This window comes from Malaya genurostris, chromosome 3 (genome assembly GCF_030247185.1).
Source record: "Malaya genurostris strain Urasoe2022 chromosome 3, Malgen_1.1, whole genome shotgun sequence".
Taxonomy (NCBI): Eukaryota; Metazoa; Arthropoda; class Insecta; order Diptera; family Culicidae; genus Malaya; species Malaya genurostris.
The window spans coordinates 136102522-136123246 of record NC_080572.1 but is presented as its reverse complement, the minus strand read 5'-3'; the positions used below and the strand labels follow the sequence as shown (position 1 = coordinate 136123246).

Below are 20725 nucleotides of genomic sequence, written 5' to 3'. Positions count from 1 at the left end.
TCGAACCAATGATGAGTTAACTCGCTCGGCAATCCGAATATTTGCAAGTATTTTGAATCGTGATTCAAGACGATCCATTCTTTTTACGCTCTGGAGTATAATGAAGGCAGGCGTAAAATAATCGTATCCGTGGGGTGATTTCACGAGCCGACGGGAACTTTAAGTGCATTTTTGATTCATGCTGTAAATATGTGAAAAAAGTTGTTATTTTCTAAATTAAAGCGACATTATTTGCAGTTTTCACGATGTTGTTTCTAGTGGCCCGCTCACCTAGAAAATTTATGATACCGTATTTTCAGGTGATTGTAGTATCTCGATTTGCTATATTTCAGTAGAGGCTTGACAGTTGCCGAAAGGAACTAACATTTTCAACTGAAAACCTATTTTCTATGCACATTAGATTTTCACATATATCTTTACTTTTCGATCCAGAATCGATAACATGTGACAAACGGCTCTCCTCATAAAAATTGAATGTTTTGGAATACAGCTCACAACGATCCCATAAAAGTTTTTGATTTTTAGTAGTACTATCAATCCTTATATTATAGCTTCATGTAGGTTTTTTTGGGGCTGGAAAAGTGCTGTATTCACTTACAAGTTCGAAACAAATGTTTATACAAGTCATACAAGTTGCCAAAATTCATTATATTGTTCAAGGTATTGTAGTTTCCATTACGAATACGATAACATGTGGGCGGGTGCCAATTTTATTACAACTTTTGTAACAGCATATTACAAGAGAGCAAAAGAAATGAATGAACAATTTATGCTTCAATCGATAAATAATTATAAGAAATCATGAATGCAAAATTGGAAAATCAGTCTTACAATTCTTTCGGAGATATTCCCTTTGCGCGTTCTCTCGAAAACGTTAGGGAACACACGATAACAATAAAACTACTGGACCAAACTGGATATTTTGCTTTTCCCTATAGAGAGGTAAAAGAATTGCTGCAAAATCCGACTTTCAAACGGATCCTTGGAGTCCCATTTTCAGAAATGGTTGAACCGATTTCCGCAAGCATCCCGTTTGGAAGCTACTAACAGATATTGAGTGGGGGGTAATATAAATATAACACATATCGAAAAAAATAGAAATAATTCTTTATAATAACGCATGCGCAATCCAAAATAATAAACATTTCAACTGTTGTTGTTTACAAATCAGCGGAAACATTCTGTTAACAATATTATTCCTTGTATCTAAAACCCTGAATCGTGATTTTTTAATAGTCTAAAATTATTAATATAATCGCTTGGTGTATGTTAGTCCCATCAGCACCCAATAAATTAAAATTCGATGAACGTAGAGTAGTTCCCAATTTTCGTCTAATATGTCAATTATGGTGTTGTTTAAGTGAAACTAAATTTGTCCTCTAGGGTATCAGAGGAGGAATCACGTACGGTGATCAAGCGGTGATCACCAGAAATTTAGAAATCACAGAAGGTGATCGTGTATCACCAGTCTGGTGATTGGGTAATGGGGCAATAATTTGTTTATAATATGACTAAGAAAATAAAGTTTTCCAACCAAACTTTTTCCTATTCAAAATAATTTATTTCAGTATCTTTTTATCGAAAACTTCGAAAACTAAACTGAATAGAATGTCGTAATCATTCAAGAATTCAATGAAACTAAAAAAAGTATCAGTACTTGACAAGAAGTGATGATCCATAAACTCGAACGTGATAATAAAATCATAATCATTCAAAAACATTCTCACTATTATCAGTCATGCAGAGATTCTCACTGAAAATGCTGATATTCAATATGGTGGGTGATGTATTTAAAATCAATTTAAATCTGATCTTAAGGTAGCGCTTCGCCGTGGTCAGGTCGAAGCTAGACAACTCACTGCTTCCTCTTGCTTTGTCGCCGAAATTTCACCCTAAATTTCAAATTTCTAAAATACTAACCCGATTCACGAAAAATCAAAAACATACGATTGTAGGGAAATGATTTTACTATGCATTTGGCGAAAAATATCAGTTAGAAAGCTTTTCTTTCGCGAGATTTCGTGCGAGTTTTGTTAAAATTTGGTTTTCTTTTTTCCTTTTCTCGCTATAAACAACTCGCATATGTAGGGATGTGCTACGTTTTCAACAAAGCGTCAAAGCTAGTAGCGATGCAAATCATTACTGATTTCTGGTTCTACTGAAACATGAATAGAAATTATTTTACAAAGTAGTAACACTTACTTACATTTTCTACTCATCTATATTCAACGTTTACGCAGAGAGAACGGACAACGAAAACAAAAGAAATGTTGTTAGCGTCTACCGCATGTAGCATTTTGCACACCCCAATGCATGCGTTGACATTGTGTGCGTGCGAAAGAATAAGGAAAAACTCATTTATTTTTATAACTCGCACGAAATCTTTCGATAAATATGTTTATCAGGCACAATTTATATACGAATCGATAGAAAAATTAATTATCTAGAATCGTATGTTCTTGGAATTTCCGTTTTCTTCCCCGTTTTCTCACAATTTTGGGTAAAGTGTGTGAAACCCCGGGATAGGCAGCGAATTCCCGTGACCACGGCGAAGCGCTACCTTAATATGCCACTCTGTGATTAAAAACAATTATAATGTCAATAATATAACTTCAATCACGAAGCATGTTTCATGCAGAGTAAATTGCAGGTACATTTTTTATGCAGGTTTAAAAAAATATGCCACTGTTGCTTGCATTTCATACACCGAAGTAACAGGAGCGGAGAACTTGGCTAGAGCGAACACAAACAAGCGCTCAAACCAGCCCGGTGGAAGAGTGCTGTAGCAAGTGTTATCGTAGCCAACAGGCTTCTCAGTAGAGGGCTGGTTCAAGTGCTGCGCACAAATATTTGCACTCTTGTTACTTCTATACACAAAATTCATGCTAAATAGCGTTTAATAAGGGTAATAAAGTTACTTAGACCATGAGATTTAATCAACCCTAGAATTAAAACAAAGTCCTTTGTCTCTATAATCAATATTCAGAATGTATTGTTTTTTCGCTGTATCCTATTGCGCATATTACTATTGCGTACTGGACTTCCGACATCTGAATATCATCATCTGCTAGTGCAAATCGCTGCTAGTGCAAATAGTGAGAATGATCATTCATAATCATGTGTGTATTTAAATAATATTACTGTAGTGATATTGAAAGGAAAGAAATTTTCCCCATATTTAGCGGAGGTGGACTAGGTGATAATTGTGCAGCACTGATCAGCACCCAATATCAATCTCAGAAAATCAAAAAAATTTCGTTAACATTATAATGCAAACACTGGTGGTATGAAGATTTTTCGAAGGAAGGTTTTCCCAGTGTCACTTGTTTGATCTTCCTGAAATGAGTCAGAATATGCATTGATTGATATGATTAACAGAAATGCATAAAACGGTTGCTTGAGGAGATTGAGCAAGCAACAAAGGGAACAACTGCTTTGGAATAATATGCCTATTGAGAGGTTTTACATGAAGATACAGTTGTGATTATGTCCAGATTTCCAAAACAAACTTATATGAAATGCACCATCACACCACTAGGTGGACCGAATCAGCATGCCTTGCAATAACGCGGATTATCTGAAACCTAATGCATAAGAACACTGGCCGTTTCAACAGATTGCTGGAATCATTCGAACTGTTCAATTACAATGATGAAGCTCTACTTTACTTGAAAATCATTCCGAAGTGAAGTCGATGATCGGCGGACAAATTTGTTAGAGTTGGAACTAATTGATTTCCTCATTCGTCAACTAACAATCTCATCTTATTTTTCTTAAAAGACCTAATTAACTCTGACTAAAATAGCACATCAAACTTGTAACACGTTAACATAACTGGCAATGTAACGATCATCATAATGCACATTGCCCTTCAAGCAAAAACTTATATTCAGCCGACCGAACTCATCATGCAATCTTGCCATAACCAGTTTTTTTTCCACCCTACCCTACAACAGATCGTTTCGATCTAACTCCTGCTGAATATATCCAGTCACACTTGTCAATCGTTCGGATTTTCGATTGCACACGAACAGTTGGCTCATTTTTACGAACGAACATAATCGCTTCCGATGATGTTCGCTGGCACTCTTTAACTCATGCATTGGCAATTGGGTTCGTGATTCAAAATTTTGCGATTTTCAATTCTCTCATTCTCCGCCATCGCACGCAGTATGATACCGAACGAGTTTGAGTGACTCTGTTTTGTATTATTGAGTACGCAATGGAACGATGATGCATAGTGAAAGATGATCGTGTGTATTCAGGGTGATGATTGATTTTTTCAGTCCTTGCTGGTCATTGTATAATATAAAGCTTTAACTGCTACGAGCCCTGCGTGGTCAAATTTCGTTCACATTGGCATTTTTTTCTTTATTATTGAGCCAGCCCAACTCGGTGCTCTCAAATTTGTCATGTCCGCCGTGTGCGCAAACCAAACTGTCTTCGTTAATTCCGTTATAAAGGTCGACGGCATAGGCTTCAACAGCGCATCGTACCATACTCGTGGTTTAGCATTATACTTTACCGTACGCGACTTAAAGTCAATGTCGGTTTATTATTATTATTGTCATATACCGCTACCGTACTCTGTTTTTATTTCGGTTGCCAGACTTTTACCCGCAAATATGGCCGCGATTGTTTTTGGTGTGTTACCTAGCAACGCATTTTGCTATAGGCTCCGCCCATACGGGTTGGTTCTTCACCAAATTTGAATATCTACTTCGTGGCATGCACTCTTGGTGCCTAGCTCGCTGACTTGTTTTGTTGTGTCAGACGGCTACCTTTGCTTATTTGCAAAATGATGCGTCAGATTGCCGATTCCTTCGCTCATACGCGTTGGTTTCGAATGGTCACCTTGACCTTACAATCATTACACCAGTGCTAACTGTTCCGCTGGTCGTGATATTCGTGTCTCTTCAACGAAGGGAAAAAACTTCTTAGGCCTTTATGCTAGTGTGGCCACTTTTGTAAGTATTATCGCGGTGTTGTATTTTTTTCTCTTTTTTCTTCAACACATGCGCTCGTATTGACCGTGGTCAAAACGTAAACAAATCAACTGTGAGCGTAATCTATACGTCCGCAGTTTTCAAGGAAACTTGAACAAATTTATTGCTTGCCAAATGGCTCAACAATGGAATATATATAACTGTTCTAGAAACCCGCTGTAGGCATGAGAAAAAGTTCGTTTACCAGTTGATGGATTGTGGGTAATGGAGTTAGACAAATAATCAAAACAACAAAAAGAATAAATAAAATAATGGAGACTCGCCATACTAATACAACTTCGCCCAACATCCTTAATTCCGAATTCCTATTCCTTAGTCCTGACGTATCCTTGCCCCTTTCGGCCAGCACCGCTGTCACCACTTGCAACCCCCTCGGCCGAGCGGTTGCGGGAGAGGAATAACGAAGAGGATGTTTCTTTCAGTTCTATACGGAGTAACACTCTCCAATTCGGTTTTTCTTTTATGTCATTGTATTGATTCATCCATGTACTTGAGTTTAATATCACGAAATTCACCTTTTCTGAGTATCAATTTTTTTGTGCTTTTCACTTGACAGCTACTTATTCTCAATAGTGAAGGATTAGGCTGTTTTAGGAGTTCTTTCCCACAATCTAACAAAAGTCACTAACGATTGTTAATAAGGCTAACACTTCACGCAGTCTCACTAAGCTCGGCACATCATTAGGTGTATGCACATATGAACGTATGTCCTACTACAGTAAGAAAAACAAACACGTTTACACCATTCCACACCGACTCTGCATTAAAATTGGAACCTCTTACCTTTCACCATAAATTCTGTGCAATTATGGTACAACCATAGTATGTTGAGCTATTTCTTTAATTTGACTCATAGTTCTATTGCATACTCCACGAGTTTGTAAATCTATTCACAACACTTCATGGTGATCTCTTCGAATATATGTCTCAACATTTACTTGTTTACATTAATAAAAGAAGTTATTCTTCAACACATACTTTTGTTGTCGTATATTATCAACACTACCCTGACACGAGCAATGGTTGTGTCTAACTATTTTTTTTCCGCATGTGAATATCAAACCTGCACATGAAACTGTTAAATCTTCACTCATCACAGCAATCTTTCACTCAATTCTTTAAAGGTCTTAAGAAATCTATTATATCCCATTTTAAACAATATTTCTTACTTGACTTTGAGGTCACTTGATTCTTTTAATGCCAATAGGGCGAAATTGAACCATAATTCAAAATTATAATGCGAACCATTTGTGTAATTTCGACAAACTACCTCAAGCCTCACAATGCACACATATTCCTATGCATACTGTATCATACTCCGCTACTGAACTAGCCACTAACTTGTCTACGGGCCGACGCCCGAGACTAACGGATATTTTCCGCGCACTCTGAGACTGAACTGGCCCCTAACTCTTCCCAACTATGGGTTTTTAAGCTCCTAACATTTACTTTCGGGTGAAGCCCGAAGATTTTAGTACAAGCCGAGCTTGTGATTTCAAGTAGAAAGTTCATCCGACTTTCTCCCGAAGATCTACCGAAAGTCGAGACCACTGTCGCTAGGCCAGAAGCAGTGACCAGTGTCCGTGAAAATAATAGCTTTGTTTTTACAACATTGCTGCGCTGACTAATGCCCGGAACAGTTTTTGGTTTTATAACAAAGTTTCTTAAACATCGTTGCGATGACTAATGCTCGAAAATGTGCACGCTTCTATAACAAAGTTTATACATGAAGGTTGCGGCTACGCTGATATGAGAGTTTCCTTCACATTTTCATACTTTTTCTACAATATTAGCAAATTCGAAGGAAAATTTGCTAAGGGCGCTGCAATAGTCAGAGTAGTAGACATACAAACATCGACTGGGGTATACCGTCGTTCAGTATCCAAACTCGCACCTCTGCCAATTGAAAAGAATGATCAAGCACTCGCATCTACAGATCCACATCGTAGCCCGGCGGGTGACTGTTCGATACCGAACGCATAATGTAGAGAAAAAATCACTCATGTCTTGTCTTTTCCCAAAATTATTGTTTTGTCATACATTCCCGTTCCCATATTCCCCACTGAACTCAAATTTAATCCAATAGCTTGTATCTCTTCCCTAAAATTCACACACATTGATCATGTCCATTCATGTCCGCACAGGAAAGTCTCCCCATGCAAGCATTCTCTGCTAACACGCAATTCGTGTTGTTGTATTGAAAGTGGGTGGGGCTTAATCCTTGCTGAATGAATACACACGTCGAACTGAAAAATAGTATATAAGAAATCGTTTCACGCACTAAAATTCATTATTGTTGTAACCATTGTACAGTAAACATCGCGAAATAAAATTGTAGAGTTAAATCTGGAATTTCTTTTCTGCCACCGAAAAAACACCATTTGAGGTTTGGTATCCGCTGTTTGAGTGAGGATTCCGACTGCTGCTGCTGTTGAGCCTGTCGCCATCGAGTATGGTTCGTTGCAGCGTTGCAAGTCGCTATCGAACTTCGTCCATCCGTTCTGGAGCACCGCCGAGAGAACCACAAAAATTTGTCTATCGATCCGATCCTCAATCAGACCCTACCCAACGTAATCTGTTGTGGACACCGGTTCGAACTGTACGGACAATGTTAATTCTCTGGTGTGTTGGTGTTAGCCGTAACGGAATTGAATTAGCACCTGAATAGATTTGTTCCTCTGTCATTATCCCTGCATTGTACGCCGTACAATGTGTGTGTGTGTGTGTATGTATCAAATAATCTCACTAGGTTTTCTCGGAGATGGCTGAACCGATTTTGACAAACTTAAATTCAAATGAAAGGTCTCGTGGTCCCATATGGAATTCCTGAATTTCATCCGGATCCGACTTCCGGTTCCGGAGTTATAGGGTAAAGTGTGTTCAATATTGTACACCGTCACTTAAACCGGCGAAACAAAAAACGTAAAAAATTTCCTAAACTGGTCTCAAAACTACACGAATCGATAGTCATTCTCAGTAGGCAACTAAAAAACCGATCTCGGCTATCCTGGTTCCCCGTATCCGGTTCCGGAAGTTCCGGAAATAGTGGTCATATATACCAAAATGGATCTCACTCACTTTTCTCAGCGATGGTTTGACCGATTTCCACAAACTTAGATTCAAATGAAAGGTCTTCCGGTCCCATACGGAATTCCTGAATTTCATCCGGATCCAACTTCCGGTTCCGGAGTTATAGGATAAAGTGTGTTCAATATTGTACACCGTCACTTAAACCAGCGAAACAAAAAACGTGAAAAATTTCCTAAACTGGTCTCAAAACTACACGAATCGATAGTCATTATCAGTAGGCAACTAAAGAAACCAATTTCGGATATCCTGGTTCTCGGTATCCGGTTCCGGAAGTTCCGGAAACAGTGGTCATATATACCAAAATGGATCTCACTCACTTTTCTCAGCGGTGCTTTGACCGATTTCGACAAACTTAGATTCAAATGAAAGGTCTTCCGGTTCCATACGGAATTCCTGAATTTCATCCGGATCCGACTTCCGGTTCCGGATTTATATGGTAAAATGTGTTCAATATTGTACACCGTCACCTAAACCATTGGAACAAAAAAAGGCGGTCTCAAAACTACACAAATCGATAGTCATTATCAGTAGGCAACTGAACAAACCGATTCCGGCTATCCTGGTTCCCGGTACCCGGTTCCGGAAATAGTGGTCATATATACCAAAATGGATCTCACTCACGTTTCTTTGCGATGGTTTGACCGATTTCCACAAACTTAAATTCAAATGAAAGGTCTTCCGGTTCCATACGGAATTCCTGAATTTCATCCGGATCCGACTTCCGGTTCCGGATTTATATGGTAAAATGTGTTCAATATTGTACACCGTCACCTAAACCATTGGAACAAAAAAAGGCGGGTGAGTAATATCAGAGACATAACTGGATGTCGTGAATACGAAAAAACTGACACGCTCCCATCACTTTTCCGAATATCAGTTAGTTGATTGATTGTATGAATTGTGCAAGCTTTCCTCTTTTTCACTAATAGAATTTGAAGCGATACACCTACATTAAAGTACAGATTAGTTACATTAAACAGCTACTATTCTACAACTATATATTCCAAACTTGAAACAATTCCTTTTTAATTTGCTAATATTTTCTACCTGTTTTCGGAGCCATCGTTCTGACGGTGTCTCGTACGTACAGAGTAGCTGCTTTAACTTAAATGACGCTATTTCTCACATCACATTTCCTTTTATACGTGCTAGTGGTAGCACGCTAGGACGTCCCCTTTGTTAGAATTCCTTTCCTATACGCAGAACGGGAAACAGTGAAATGATATAAAAGAGAGAGTTACCAGAGCGGCAGCCAGTAATACTGAATGGGTCGTCGAGCTGTTAACAGCATATTGTGGAGGAACAATTAAGGGCAAGGTAAAGTCCCGCTCAAACCGTGCTGGTCTGAAGTGCCCAGTTGGCGGCAGAATCCATCGTTTGCCTCGGAAGGGGAACTACCCCGAGCGTGTCAGTGCTGGTGCATCGGTCTATCTGGCGGCAGTGATGGAGTACTTGGTTGCCGAAGTGTTGGAGTTGACCGGTAACGCTGCCCATGACAACGAAAACGAAAATCATCCCTCGCCATCTGCAGCTGGTCATCCGTTGAAAACCCCGTCCTTTTCAGGATGACCACATCACTGTGATAAAGAAATATTTAGAATTGCTTTAAGTTTAGCCAGTTCTGATAAGCCTGGAAAGTAGAATGCGCAAATCAAGTGGAAACATTTGTTCTAACAATTTTTGTTTTCGGCCGCATACTAAAGTACTCGCGATAAAAATACATATTGATCTGTGGCAACTCTGTTTCGCACGGCATATTTGTAAACTAGTATAAAGATGTGTTCAAAATCATCACTTTCGCATTGCCGTTCGTAATTGAATGTGTTAGTGACGGTGCAAATTATTTTAACTCCCATCTTGATGAATCTTTTGGTAGGAAATATTGAGATCTGAGATGGTTCTCGTGTGTGTCTTGTTTCGGCAATGGGCCTTGCTGGACTTTTTGGCTGCCTTTTTCGGTGTCCTTGTGCTGACGGTGTCTCGTGCATTCATATCGGGAAACAATGAGACGACAGGTCCTCGATGTTGCTGTCGTGTGTCTTGTTTCGGGAAGAGTTGCTCAGCAAATGATAGGAAAAGTGAACCATTCAACTTTTATATGGATGCTCTTGTATAGATACAGACATCTCGCGTTCTGATTGGCTGGTGCTGTCATGGGTTAAATCAAACAGGTTTTTCAATAGTGTACTATTGAAAAACTTCAATATTGTTGTAATACACGTTCAAGTTGAAGATTTTCGATTCTATTGGTAGTTAGATTATATAAATCCTTCTACAGATCACTGAGCTATGAGCTTTCAAAATACGAGAAAGGCAAACGCGCCATATGAATTATCCTCTTTGATACTCGTTTATACCAAACATTTCAGAAAAGTTTAATTGTGAACTATTTAAGAATATGTCACACAACTGAAAGTTTTATCATAAAATTGTGATCATATTTCCGATGGCATGTAGCAAGAATTATGTTGATTCGTTAGATATAACAGGAGATATTCACGATCAAAAACTTATCACTCTCTCAGAGGCTAAATTTTGAAAAGGCGCCCCATAGTAAAGAAAGTCGTATTCACGACAAAACGTAAAAAATTTCCTAAACTGGTCTCAAAACTACACAAATCGATAGTCATTGTCAGTATGCAACTAAACAAACCGATTCCGGCTATCCTGGTTCCCGGTATCCGGTTCCAGAAGTTCCGGAAATGGTGGTCATATATACCAGAATGGATCTCACTCACTTTTCTCAGCGATGGTTTGACCGATTTCCACAAACTTAGATTCAAATGAAAGGCCTTTCGGTCCCATACAGAATTCCTGAATTTCATCCGGATCCGACTTCCGGTTCCGGAGTTATAGGGTCAAGTGTGTTCAATATTGTACACCGTCACTTAAACCGGCGAAACAAAAAACGTAAAAACATTTCTATACTGGTCTCAAAACTACACAAATCGATAGTCATTATCAGTAGGCAACTAAACAAACCGATTCCGGCTATCCTGGTTCCCGGTATCCGGTTTCGGAAGTACAAATAGAATAGCACAATAGTATATGTACATGAGAAAGGCATTAGTACACCACTAGGTGGATTAAAACAGGTTTTTTTTTAATTTTTATTTCATTGACATTGTTATATTCTTTTGGTCGTACTGATTATAAAATAGCTATAATTTTTATCAACCACAACACCGTCTTTTACCAATATTATACACTAGTAGCAGACATCCGTAACCGTTTCGATTTCTTCATAGCATGTACGAATTAGAACAAAGAACGCACCGTTTGTTTTGTGTTTTCTTCTTCTTTCGTTTTGGTACGTATTGTCTTTGAAACGATTTGAAAACATTGACACTCATCGCACTGTAACTGCGGAACCGGAAGTCGGACCCGGATGAAATTTCACAGTAGCTTTAAAGATAATATGAGCTTTAATCAAATCAAAATATGTGAAAATCGGTTTAGGCATCGCAGAAAAACGAAGTGAGTTCTATTTCTTAAGTTTTTCAGCACCGCTTTCGGTGCTTCCGGAACAGGCAAAGGGGAGACCAGCAGTGCCGAAATATTCTTTCATGCACACAAACTAACAAGCTCTGAAAACTAGATAAATTTATCAGACAGTTTTATGGGATTTGTACCTGTTTTTGTCCATCGTTCGTGAAAAAGTACTAATGAAATTGATAATTTTACACTTATCTCGCTTTAGTTCCGAAACCGGAAGTCAGATCTGGATAAAATGTTCTAGACATTTTTAGGAAACTATAAGAGCTTTCATTTGAATCTTAGTTTGTGAAAATCGGTTGAGCTGTTTCACAGAAAATTGAATGCACACTTTTTCTCTAATTAACTCTTTTGAATCTTAGTTTGTGAAAATCGAGTCAGCCATCTCCGGGAAAATTGAGTGCATATTTTTTGTTACACACACAAACACACACACACAAACACACACACACAAACACACACACACAAACACACACACACACAAACACACACACACACACACAAACACATTGAATTGAATGCACAGAAGTACTTCTGAACTATTATAGCAACCAGGTAATTCTGAGAACGGGTCCAGAAGAACAAAACACACACGAACAAATTATTCCTAGAGTATATCGAAGGACTATAACTAAACTGACATTTGGCGTTCCCGCGATTATACGAATATCCAAGGAATACATGGACTTGAATAGGACGAACTGCATATTTAGTTCTGAGGGTTTGATGAATACTATACAAATAATATATAAAAACCGCTTTGGCAGATGCAAGTCTTTCAAAGTCCTGTTTATCCAAAAATTAATGATCGACCTAAAAACACTTGAAAAGCAAAATTTCATGATTGAGCAAACTCATGAAAAGGCTTGGGAAAATAACAAATTGCAAACGGTTTTATTTCCCAAAAATTTCAAGGATCAGCCCCAAGGGGTTGTTAGAGATATTGATGTGGAACAAGGCAACCAAAATTTCGAATGATCTACAATCGAAGAGTTCAATCAATCGTCACACTTTTGAATCCGCAATTGCATGAGAGTCTGCTTAGATTGATCTTGATTAAGAACCGACACCGAACATCGTTTGTTTTGATTTGTATTTGTTTTATAGCAAACGAAATTACACCAATATCCCAAATACATGCAATTGTATCTTTGTAAATATTTGCGATTTCAATTATTAAGCTTCTCTTCGCTAAGCATGTGTTCAAGTTTTGTATGGAAGCAGTTATTTTTATAGCATTAAGCATCTCTACCATTCTGCGATTTCGGTTGAAGCGATAAACTTTTTCTCATTATCAATCGAGTTCATCTAAAAAGCTCTAAAAGCTCTTTACCCCACAAACTTACCAAAATCTGTACGGCTAGTAAGCCGAAACTTGTTTCGTTCGGGACGTCGGTTTTGATATTACACTTAGGTGTAATATCAAAGAAGTGTTTTGCAAATAGCAATAACTTTACGTCTGCCTAGCGGTTTATGTTGAACCGTCAGGTCGGAGGTAGCAGTTCAACATAAACTGCTACGCACTGATGAGTCTAAGACGAAACGTAAAATCAAGTGAATTGGTTCTGTGCACCTAGCATAAATTAGGGGGTAAAAGCTCTTTACCCCTCAAACTTACCAAAATCTGTACGGCTAGTAAGCCGAAACTTGTTTCGTTCGGGACGTCGGTTTTGATATTAGACTTAAATGTAATATCAAAGAAGTGTTTTGCAAATAGCATTAACTTTACGTCTGCCTAGCGATTTATGTTGAAACGTCAGGTCGGAGGTAGCAGTTCAACATAAACTACTACGCACTGATGAGTCTAAGACGAAACGTAAAATCAAGTGAATTGGTTCTGTGCACCTAGCATAAATTAGGGGGTAAAAGCTTTTTACTCCTCAAACTTACCAATTTAAAGTCGTTATCTTTGTGTTTTTTACTTCACTTTTTATACCATATGTCGAAACCATTAGTTTGAGAGAGATCTACAATCGTTTTTTATGAATTCATCGCAGCCAAGGAATCAGTAAAATAATGGAAAGATACATGAACAGCACAAGACCTTTGACAATTCTACTGGTCGAAAACATAAATTCAAAAAAAAAACGGACGAAACAAAGTTCGACGAGTCAGCTTGTAGAAAATGAAGATGTGTTCCACATCAATACGAAACTTAAAATAAAGCAGTTCACTACACTAGGCGAGGTCTGCAACGTTAACAAATGCGATAGACATCAATATAAATTTCATCTTGGTCACACTCCGAGCACCAACAAACCTTTCGAAATTATACACATTGACGTCCTTTTAACCTAATCGCTTAGATTTTTATCAGCGATTGACAAATTTTCTAGATTCGGTATATTAATCAAATATCAAAACCTATCAAATCAAGAACTATAACTGATATGAGAAAAGAATTCCTCAAACTATTTTCTATTCATGGTACTCCTGGTTTGATTGCAAACGACAATGAGCCAGCTTTACGATCTGCCGAAGTTAGAGGAGTTGCAAACAATCTTAACATTCAAATGCATTAGCGTAAGCAATGGCCTGATTGAAAGATTTCACTTAACTGTAACCGAAATCTTTCGATGCATTAAACCCCAATATTCCAACCTATCGCATTAAGAGATCTACATTATACACAATACAATACACTCGAGCACCGGTTACAAGTCGAGAGAAATTTTGTATGGATTAAAAGACGAACAAGAACGATCACTAAATACTGAATTAATATTAAGAGAAAAGAATAAACTTTATGACGAAATAATTTTAGTAAACAAAAAAACTGAAAATAAAAACATAACATACCATAATAAAAGCAAAGAAAGAGAACCAAATATAGCAGAAAATAAAATAATATATAAGAAACTACAAGGAATTAATCAAAAAACGAAGAAAAAATACATACCGACCAGAGCAGTTGAAGATAAAGGAAAAATAGTTATTGATGACTCTGGAGGTGAAATACATAAGGATAATAAAAAAGGTCATACTAATAAGATATAAATTTAAGGAAAGACAAAATAGCAAACGAAAATTGGATTTTACTTACTCTCATCACCTCTACACTCCTTATCCCATCCTATACACAAACCATACAGATCGACGATATCACGAACACCGCAGGAACGTTGTTTCTCAAAAGAAGGCAAGGGCAAATGATTGCCGGCTGTGACAGATTGTTGCTCGTAATAGATTTTTCAGAACTTGTTATTTCAATAGCTATTTTAGAAAACGTCATTCATCAAACAAAACACTCTTAAAGTAACTTGTCAAATATTATAGAAATGAAACTCAGAGATATCAAATTCATCTACAATACACTAAATTCGAAATCAAAAAGGGATAGGAGATCCATCGATATTTTAGGAAGCACAATCAAATATATTACAGGTAATTTAGACGCTGAAGATTTAAATATAATCAACAACAATTTAGACGAACTAAGAAATACCGGAAGTTCTATTTTAAAATAAAATAATGGACACATTAGAATAAGTTCTAAAAATTAAAATAGGCTACATCTAAATAAAGAGCCACCAAAATATATTGAACTCATTTTTGAATAACGAGGATTATATCCTGTCAGAGAATAAAAAAATATCGATAGTTTTTCAATTTGATGCATTTTTTGAAAATCTAAAAGCAATAGAATGCGCAATAATTCTAATTCAATGTTATCAGCAAATTTTACTTACACCAAAAGAAATAGAAATCATAGTTCAAGAGCTTAAAAATCAGGGCGTTAGAAATATCAGCCTCAGCTAATACAAATTATATTATATATGCAGAGTCCGCCATGTAACTTTTTTTTAACTAGCGGTTATTTCGACATTGGTAACCTGAATGTCACTTCTGATTTGACAGAAACTTAGTTTTATCCTTCCGCTGAACGAAAATGGTTGTGTAAACGCTTGAGGTACGCTCCGACTGGGCTTGCGATCAGCTTGAAGAAGATGCCGTTTTTTGCAAAAAATCATCTTCTCGGATGAGGCACATTTTCATCTCGTCGGGTATGTTAATAAGCAAAATTGTTGCATCTGGGGGACGGAAAACCCGCACGTTATCATAGAGAAGCCGATGCATCCTCAGAGAGTGACGGTTTGGTGCGAGCGCTACCGCGCCATGATAAGCAATTGGTTCTTCCCGTTACTTGAAGAGGAAGACTTGGACACCATTTGGTTCCAACAAGACGGCGCTCCGTGCCACCCAACAAACGCTGCGATCGATTTTCTGCGCACAGTCTTCGAAGATCGAATTATCAGTCGAAATTCGGATGTCGTTTGGCCGCCTCGGAGCTGTGATTTGACGCCGTAAGACTATTATCTTTGGGTGGCTTTCGAAGATAAATGTTATGTGGACAAGCCAGAGACAATTCAAGCCTTGAAGGACAACATTCGTGCAGCCATAGCTGAAATAAAGCTGCATACAATCGAAAATGTACTAAAAAACTTAACCGACCGTATGGGGTACTGCAAAGCCAGCCGAGGCAGCCATTTGAATGAGATATATGGCGGACACTTTATATATATATATATATATATATATATATATATATATATATATATATATATATATATATATATATATATATATATATATATATATATTTATACTAGTTTTTGTTACATAAGTATATATACACCTTTTCATTGTAATGCTTGAGCTTGACCTTAAGCTTGCGCGCCACCCCTGGTTGCAACTCCGTTACTGATCGGGATTAGCTGAAATTGTACAGGGAGTTTCTTGTTGATCCGACCTGGGACTGGTAAATCATCCTTCAATGTACATCTTCTGGAAATCCCAGAATTCATTGATCAGTACAGGCGCCGGCCAGGCACGAACGTAGATCGTCTAAGGAATGGGAAGGGATGTTAGTTCAACACTTGTTGTTACTAGAGGCCGTATATACTACTGCGCACTTCACAAGTGTCACGGGAGAAGGATATTTGTTAATAAACTCACTGACTTCCCGAGTGAACGTTTCAACAATATCCCATATTGAAGTCCCGGGAAGTCTTGATTCACAGCTCTTATTCGAGAAAGCTAACGAAAAATTTGCAATACTATCGCGTAAAGAATAAAAACCTCCCTATTTTTTATAAATGAAATTACGTGATACAAAATAAACGAGTGAATAGTATTTAGACCAAATAGTTGATTCATTGCATTGAAATATTCTAAACAGTTGTACAATCATTTTAAATCACCAACTAAAGGTCAACAGATTTCACGCGCGTCTTGATTCTTTATTTTTTTGCGCTTCATTATTTCATATATTTAATTAAATTATTAATTGGTTATATTGATTGATCTGGGCAGTCGACTACCGAGAAAAATATTAATTTATTTTTTGAAATATTAATATCAAGTGTTTTTTACTATATATTCAATATACCGTTATATGTTATCGCTGTTATAAACTTTGTAATATGAACGGATTTGCGCAATAGTTGATTTTTATCATTCAATTTATGATCCTGAAAGACAATCAATAACATGGAAGAAGAAAACATTCCAAATAAAACTTTTCTCCGAAGCTAGACGGAAATTGATAGGTTGAATGAAGAGATAATTTAGTAAAATAGAGTCATCAGAAGTGAACCATTAAAAATATCTGATAACTGAAAGGAAAAAGAAACTCCTGCGATTGTCGCCTTTTACGACATGGAAGCAGGAACCCAGTGGATCTATCCTTGGTTCATTTTTTTCCACCGGATTCCACACGGCATCTAGGCTGGTACTGTCCGGAGAGAGCTAATAGGTACTATCAATCTCCTAGTGGACCCCAGCCCCTTATATACACCTTTTCATTGTAATGCGTCCTGAAACTCAAGTTCTTTCTCGAATTACACGAATCTTTGCAAATGGATAAACAACTTTTTTTGTCAAATAATGAAGAAAAAATTGTTCAATTTTACTAAATTTAACTAAATTAATCTTTCTAAACTTTTTACTTAAACTTTCCAAAGAAAGCGATATTAAAGTACCTTCTTCACGCGATTTTTGTTTCTGTCAAATATTAAAATGTTGCATATATTATTGGTTTTCATATAACTTCAGAAATTTTTACTCCTATCACATCTCAATGTCGAGAAGAAAGCCAAGTTACGATCTGTGAGAGGAAACAACTAATAGATATCAGCAGCAATTCATGCGAAGCTCCAATCTTGAGAGGACAACATGGACAATGTCCTGCATCAGAAATACCAGCCACAGCTAATACAAATCTATCTTCTATCTATATGTATAAAAATGCAGGGATCATTCTTTGTAATCGCATCACGTAAGAACGGATGGACGGATTTACATGATTCTTTCTAGGAAAACTTGCCGGAAATGTGTGAAAAATCCATAAAGTTGTTTTGTATCAAGAAAAATCGAGTGGCACGCAAGTTGTATAAGTGCTTAACCGTCGAAGAATAGTTGTATAAGTGCTTAACCGTCGAAAAAATCGTTTGGCGCGCAACGAGTAGTTTTGTGTGGAGATTTCACATGCATAATTGATCCTTTTCATTTTGAGCCACGTGGTTAATTTTGTATCAAAATTATTGCTTGCCAAATGACTCAATGACGGAATGTTCAGTCATATGTTCTAGAAAACCGCTGTAGGCAGAAGAAAAAGTTCTGATATCATTTATCAGTGTACAACAAAGTACAACAACTGCAGTTAACAACTTACCCTCCAACCAACCAGCAACTGCAACCAATGTACAACAAGGCGCATCTACAGAAACTCTTAACGAGCCCAAGACTACGATCAACAAGGAAAACGAAAATAAAACGGAAATCACACACAACACCGACGATGAAGCAATGGATGATGAGATAATCCGCGGACGAAGTGACCCCCGATCCTCGTTGGATGGAAATGGAAAAGCTGTTCACTACGGTAAGCCATGCGATAAACTGGACAAGGAGACAACTACACCAAAGGACAACGGTGCTTCCTTCACACCAACCCCAACCAACCCCAGTACACCTGTAACAGCCACCAACAACAATGAAGCATCCCCTTCAACGAAACCGTCAGTATTTCCTATAAAACAAAGTACAACAACTGCAGTTAACAACTTACCCTCCAACCAACCAGCAACTGCAACCAATGTACAACAAGGCGCATCTACAGAAACTCTTAACGAGCCCAAGACTACGATCAACAAGGAAAACGAAAATAAAACGGAAATCACACACAATACCGACGATGATGAAATAATCCGTGGACGAAGTGACCCCCGATCCTCGTTGGATGGAAATGGAAACTCATCTCCCCATAGAAAAAGGGTGACAACGAGATCCAATATCCAAACAACGAGATCCAATATCCAAACAACGGTGCTTCCTTCACACCAACCCCTACCAACCCCAGTACACCTGTAACAGCCACCAACAACAATGAAGCATGGTGCTTCCTTCACACCAACCCCAACCAACCCCAGTACACCTGTAACAGCCACCAACAACAATGAAGCATCCCCTTCAACGAAACCCGTCAGTATTTCCTATAAAACAAAGTACAACAACTGCAGTTAACAACTTACCCTCCAACCAACCAGCAACTGCAACCAATGTACAACAAGGCGCATCTACAGAAACTCTTAACGTAAGCCATGATACAAAAATCGCGTGAAGAAGGTACTTTAATATTGCTTTGGAATGATTCGTGTAATTGGAAAAAGTACTTGAGTTTTAGGACGCATTACAACGAAAAGGTGTATATAAGGGGCTGGGGTCCACTAGGAGATTGATAGTACCTATTAGCTCTCTCCGGACAGTACCGGCCTATATGCCGTGTGGAATCCGGCGGAAAAAAATGAACCAAGAATAGATCCACTGGGTTCCTGCTTCCATGTCGTAAAAGGCGACAATCGCAGGAGTTTCTTTTTCCTTTCAGTTATCAGATATTTTCAATGTTTCACTTCTGATGACTCTATTTTACTAAATTATCTCTTCATTCAACCTATCAATTCGGAGAAAAATTTATTTGGAATGTTTTCTTCTTCCATGTTATGGATTGTCTTTCAGGATCATAAATTGAATGATAAAAATCAACATATATCGGTATATTGAATACATAGTAAAAAACACTTGATATTAATATTTCAAACAATAAATTAATATTTTTCTCGGTAGCCGGCTGCCCTGATCAACCAATATAACCAATTAATAATTTTAATAAATAATTGAAATAATGAAGCGAAGACGCGCGTGAAATCTGTTGACCTTTATATGGTGATTAAAAATGATTGTTTAACAACTGTTTAGAATATGTCAATGCAATGAATCAACTATTTGGTCTAAATCCCATTCACTCGTTTATTTTGTATCTCGTAATTTCATTTATAAAAAATAGGGAGGTTTTTATTTTATACGCGATAGTATTGCAAATTTTTCATTAGTTTCCTCGAATAAGAGCTGTGAATCAAGACTTCCCGGGACTTCAATATGGGATATTGTTGACACGTTCACTCGGGAAGTCAGTGAGTTTATTAACAAATATCCCCGTGAAGTGCACAGTAGTATATACGGTCTCTAGTAACAATAAATGTTGGACTAACATCCCTTCCCATTCCTTAGACGATCTACGTTCGGGCCTGGCCGGCGCCGGTACTAATCAATGAATTCTGGGGTTACCAGAAGATGTACATTGAAGGATGATTTACCAGTCCCAGGTTGGATCATCAAGAAACTCCCTGTCCAATTTCAGCAAATCCCGATCAGTAACGGAGTTGCAACCAGAGGTGGTCGCGCAAGTTCAAGCATTACAATGAAAAGGTGTATATATATTTATGTAACAAAAACTAATATAAATATTTTGAATATTGACAAAATATTTCACGAACATTTTCGTAGATATTAATATTACAAAACTTATTGAAAAATCGATTACCTCATGAAAAACGGGCGGGGGGGGGGGGAGGGGCGGGGGGAGGAGGGCGGTTTATGAAAACTGCCATATGTGTTATCTTGTCTGAATGGTTGTGAATTGATAATGGTTCGATGATAATTTTCTCGTATCACGTCGGTTAATGGCGGGGGATGTTCACGCTTATGATAAGTCCTTGTGTAGTGTGGTTGTGGTTAAATGATTGCTGGCATCGTCTAAGTGCATAGCTCCTGAACAATGATTTCTATTCCTTTTG

The 20725-nt window shown here is 37.7% G+C and overlaps 1 protein-coding gene across 3 annotated transcripts in view; it reads left to right on the top strand.

Moving 5' to 3' along the window:
- Nucleotides 1-20725, top strand: part of LOC131437285 (uncharacterized) — a 402936-nt gene that overhangs the window by 90181 nt on the left and 292030 nt on the right. The window lies entirely within an intron of this gene.